At 32.4% G+C, this 6061-nt stretch overlaps 1 non-coding gene across 1 annotated transcript; it reads left to right on the plus strand.

Annotated features, from left to right (window-relative positions):
• The first annotated feature begins 2706 nt into the window (after positions 1–2706).
• On the plus strand, positions 2707–2902 carry LOC111439608. The gene has a single exon (XR_002709822.1). It is a non-coding gene; the product is annotated as a U2 spliceosomal RNA (small nuclear RNA).
• Positions 2903–6061: the final 3159 nt, after the last annotated feature.

The raw sequence follows: 6061 nt of genomic DNA on the forward strand, positions 1-6061 counted from the left end.
TCTGACAAACTCGAAACCTTTCCTTCCTTTAAAACGATGAAGAATTTTTAACGTTTGTAACGAATATTAGTGATGCTCTGTGAATTGTAAATATCTGATATTTGAATTTTACGAAAATTTAGTTATTAATGTAATATGGATTGTGGATGAGTAGGATTTTGTTTTAAAAATAATTTAAAAGTCAACTCAACAACCGAACCTTATCCACTATGAAATAGAGGAATAAATAATAAAATGTGATCATGCGACGAACTGGAATGAACATGAGTCCTTACCGCTAAGGTATTTATATATGTCAAGCCATTTTCTTAACCTATCGAGTTATGCATGTGTACAGTATGCATGTGCATGCATATATCTATATAGAAAAAAGTTGAGTTTTATGTTCCGTTGATACGTCGATTTTGTGGGTCATGTGTACAGGTGACTTGCTCGTAGGGTTAGAACAAGTGTCGCACAATCGCGAGTCCATTGTCAAGAAAAGCGCAATTGAAACACTTTGCTTAGAGCAATTGACCTCTTAGAAATTTTCCTAAGAAGCATGTGAGTCAAAACAAAACATGTTTATGTGGGAATAGTATTCACTCTTAAAAACGTAAAGTAATATAATTTAAAGCAAAAAGTAAATAACAGTGTGTCGAGGTACCTCGCTTTTCTTTCTATTCAAATCAAATTCTTTTTTGGTACTGTTTTCTCGTTATATGATGAATTTAAGTATTTGTATATGTCGTCACATCTCGTTCTCTAGTTTTTTCCGAAAGAATCCATAATCAATTATGTAATTTATAAACATATATTCTCTTGAAAGAGATATACGATGCCACTATCAATGATCAAAATGATTAGGAACAATTTAAAAAAAAGGCCGAAAGAACAAGTATATCTTTAGGTTCTCTCGAGCGCCAGAAAAAAAGTCTTCTATAAGGTTGTCATCTTATCCTTTTTCTATTCGAGGTCGACTGTTGAGCTTAATCGCACCACTCGAGGTGGGAGTCTCGTAATACAACTAGAGTGCTCGTGTTTTTTACAATTTAATTTAATATTCTTTTATATTTCGTTTTCAACAATGACACTAAAACACCATGATGGAAAATATTCCACATGTTCCCTTTAAAGTTAAAGAATATTAGAAAAAGATATAAATAAATTATAATAATTAAATTGGTTGGCTTTGACAAGGGGGGGCATGGGATTGTGATGTGCTTCAACTTCCCCAACCTCTAACTTTAAAATGGAAGATTCCGTTTTGTATAAGGAGTACAATGTGGCATTTTTCGATGCGGGACATTAAAGTTTTATTCCTTTTATCATCTTTTTAATTTTTAATTTTTTATGTTCGGTCATTTTTGAAATTCTAAGCATAGACTTGTAATCAATTATTTCTTTCTTACCTTCTTTTATAATCATTTCCCTTTTATCAAATATTTATTTGATATTTAAGCTAATTGGGAGGAAATTAAAATAAATGTTTTTTAAGTTAAGCTTTTTCCTAATTTCTTATTCATTGTACACAAAGATAAATGAATGCTGGTCACCGGGTAAGATGTGACACCCAAGTAAAGAATGAGTACATAAACAAACAGAGATCACATTTGAGTCAGAGCGCTCTCGAGAATAGGAAGACTAAAAAATACTTGAAAGCTATAATCTATACTACATTCTCGGGTTCAATTATAAGAATCTTAATGGTCAAACGTCTATATTGAGTGATCAACTAAAAATTTTCCTAAAATGCGGGTGCATAAGGAAAGAATTAGTGTGTGGGGATAGTTTTCATTTTTAGAAGGGAGATTGACTATGTGGCATGAGATGTAGGTGAATGCTTATTGGAATCTTGAACATGAGTCATTACAAATACTTTAAACTAATGGGTCATAAACGAACCCAATTAATGGGCATGGATTGAGCTTGAACCTTCACATTTCATAGTTTGGTTGGGTTAGGATGATTATTTAAATATACTTCGTACGAAGACTATTGCTAGGGTTGAAAACATAACCACATACAACATGTCAGATGACTGAGGAGACCTAATATTTGTGACTATTCATTGAACTTTCCATTCCTTTTTTAGTATTGTTAGATGTATAGTGCTCCTCTACATATGGTCTACACAGGTGCGCATGAACCTACTAGGCAAGTTTGATAACGTACTCCCAAGATTTGACTATGGGTTTGTGCATGATCATATTGCTAAAAAACAATGAAAATAAATGAAACACGAACAATACAGTAGTGTACGCATCCATATACAGCATACTAAAAGAGTATTCCATCGTCCGAGCCAAGTTTTTAAGAATATCATTAAATTAGGAGCCAAGTTTTAAAAAATAAAAAATATATATATTTTTAAGAAAAGAACTTATATTTATTTTTATAATTTTGACTAACAATTCTAACCTTTTTAATAAATGTGAAAACAAGAATTTATTAAGAAATAAAATAAAAATTAAAAATTAAAAACTAAATTTGAATAAATGACTTATACTCCCTACAAAGGCTTTTATAACTGGTGCATAATTTACTAAATTAAATTTATATTGCCATAAAAAAAAATAGAGATTTTTAATTAAAATAAAATTATTTTATAAAGAAAAATACTGATCTAAGGGCTATCCAAGTACTTAGTAGTCCCACATCGGAAGTGACTCTGAATGGCATCATCATCGGCCAATATAAAAGACGCCTAAGATCATTTAACAAGGCATACCTTTCTCGGCCTTTTGGCTAAGATCAAGTGTAGTATCTGTTCTTATCAGTTTAATATCTGATACGTGGGCCATCGGCCCACATGATATTAAATTAATTTCTTTTGGGAGAAGGCCCACCAAGGTAGCTTGCTATCTGGGCCTTCGAGCGTCGCCCTTGCGTTGCACTACTGCATGGGCCTGGCGCACCCCTCTAAGCCCAGTTCAAATTTTTTTTTTCTTATTTTGTTTCATAATTAGTGTATCTGATGCATTATTAAGTGCATTATAAAATTCACATATCGTGCATAATGGCATTTAATCATTTTCTTTGTACATAAGGGTTAAAGGCTTGCACTGATTCCTATTTTTCCATCACATGTCTAAAAGCTACCATGTTATGACAACAGTACTTCTAATAGACACGTGGCTGCTATTATTAGGAGAGTAATATTAGATTAATTTCTAACAATCGTAAATAATGTTTTTTATTTTATTTTTTTATTTTTGTTTAGAGTTGTTTAGGTACTCTAGATGAAACTCACATTATTAAAGTACATGCGTACAGTACATAAGTATAAATCAAAGACATGTTAAGCATAGAGTATATCTTAGGATAATTAGGATAAGGCTCATCGACTTTAGTTCAAGTGTCCAAGTCTAAGAATGGTAGGTATATTAAATGAGTTACAATAGTCATTCTCATATATGCAAATTAAAGAACAAGTCTTTATAGGAAGAATATCATAATTCACTAAGGATTAAAATTGAATTGCATGTGACTATTCTTTGAAATATTAATATTCTCAATTCATGGATTTATAGAGAGATTAAATATTTCGTGATCAAATCTTATACAAACTTATTACATAGGATACCTCCACTAACATGTCTCCACACTAATGATTTGAATCAAATCATTTGTAATGATTACAAAGTGAGTCATATCAACAATGTTACCAAGATAAGAAACCCAATTTTATACATGTATTGCAAACCCTTTGAATTATTACTTAAATATGATTCTTTGGTATGTCAACTACATGTTCTAAATTACACTGATAATCTTAGATTTTTTTATTTAAGGGATAATATTAAAATGTAAAAAAATAAAAAATAGAAAAATGATTATTAAAAATTAAATAAATAATTATCAGGTTTTAAGATATAAATCTCACGAGAGAGTCACTTGGTCCTCAGGAGGCCAGCTAAGCCTTGTCTCACCATAACTAGGTATGTAAGAAAGTTAGCAACATGATTTATCCGTTGTATTGATTGCACATGTCCGTTGAGCATGATGTGAATGGTTTGTAACCTAAACTTCATTTCATCCGGATAAATTGTGGACTCACGAATCTAGAGAGGTTGCTTCACAAAGTGGTAAAAGAAGTAAAGTGATATGAACCAAGAGACACAATCATACAATATGCTTCAATGAATATGTGAAGAAAATATTGTTGAAATTATCCAAAGATATTTCAATTCATGCCACATTGAAGAAAATGAAGTTTCATGTTATAAATTTTGGGTGGATTACAATTTAGAATAATTTAGAGTTATTGTATTTCATATTTTAAAACTTTTTATTTACGGTAGGTTACAATTACATGAGGGTTAATTATGGTTATTAAGTATGAATGTTACCACTCTTGAAATGCCTTTAATAGTTTCATTTTGAGGATATATAAAGCGGTGTATGTTGTATTTGTAAGAGACTTGGAAAATGCAAGAAGAGAAGTATTTGTGCTCTTCTTTAGCCAATGGCTAAGTTTCTTTGCAATTCTATGTAATTTAGGTTGCATGTAGAATCATTCAAGCTCGACGTGATCAATCTTGCTTGTGGAGTGATTCGAATCTCAATCAAGTGTTCTTGTCTTAAGATATTTGATCAACAAGAATCATTCAAGCTCATCGATCGTGCTGGTAGAGTGATTCGAATCTCAAACAATGTTCTTGTCTTGAGATATTCGATCAACAGGGTAATCCGAATCTTACTCCCCTTATAGTGATTCCTTATCTTATCATAAAGCCTTGATTAGGTCCAAATGATAACGAGGGAGACACTACAACTTCTCATTTAGATTGTTATAACAAATTAGGGTAATAAAGATGGTGGGGACAAAGTCAATATAGCCCGAGAGTTAAAATACTAGAAAAACTTTTACAAACATGACCCATCGACATTTGATAGGAAGAACATAACTTCACCTTATTGGGCAAGAGAAAGATTAGAACACCACGAGTGGGTGATGCCACTGCTCAAGAAATGAGCAAAGTAGACAAAAGTCAGGATAGGGAAGACTCTACCTAAGGAGAGCTTTGGAATTGGAAGTTTCTTGAGAAGTCCCTAAAACTTAAAAATATGTAACATTGTTGCAACCTTTGAAAGGGCGTAGGTCAATAATAATTTTTTTAGCCAGTCTTGTTAGTAGGATATGTGTGAGGGTTAAGCTTCAGAATACAACCTCGAAAAAACCAGGCGGATTGTGTCAAGGCTTGTAGGTGTTTGATGGTGATGTACCACGAACTTTGGGATGTAGGGTGATGTAGGAAGTGAAAGAAAAAGCCAACTAAGAGTCCTTCGAATCTCAACGACGGATATCATAAGGACGGTCAAATGGAACACATCGCCTAGAATAGTTGCCTATGTTGGACATGACATGAGGAGACACTAGAGAATTAGTTGTCTAAGAATGAATAGTTAGGAACTTGACCGATTGTCAGGAAACATTGGATGAGATGAGTGGAGTGGAACGGAGTTGATTCTCGCACTCCCCCCATGTCTAAGAGGTAAGACATGACTACGAGAATGAAGACCTCAACGTCTCGTGGAATTGAAAACTCTTCTAGCTTGTAGTTAGTAGAAAGACCAAGCATGATTTGACAATCTAGTATAAATGTATTGCTTGATGTGATTCAAATCTCGAGAAAACACGTGTGGTCTTGCCATATCATTGATATGGAGATAAAACTTACTCCACTTGAAGTACCATGAAGAAGGCTCGTCCAAACATATGTGAGCAAAAATTATAAGAGAACCATCAAGCTTAATACCAAAGGCTGAGAGTAAGATCTAGATAAATAGTTTCGACATCTGGAATGGTATAATGTGTTGACCCGAGAGTTTGAAGTCTAACACCATCAAACCCAATATTTTATTTATTATTATTTTTTAAACTATTATAGTTCTTATATTAAAATATAATTTAATTCCACGTGGTAATACACAAAATTTACTTAAAATTTAAGTTTAAATAATTTAGATATCCTAGATAAATAAATCATCCATAAATGTAGTTTCGACATGTAACCTATCAAACGCTAAATTTCAATAAGAAATAGGCAACATACATGTAATGAAATTGAGATTAAAA

The sequence above is a fragment of the Cucurbita moschata genome, unplaced genomic scaffold (assembly GCF_002738365.1).
Source record: "Cucurbita moschata cultivar Rifu unplaced genomic scaffold, Cmos_1.0 Cmo_Scf00097, whole genome shotgun sequence".
In the NCBI taxonomy this organism is placed as follows: domain Eukaryota; kingdom Viridiplantae; phylum Streptophyta; class Magnoliopsida; order Cucurbitales; family Cucurbitaceae; genus Cucurbita; species Cucurbita moschata.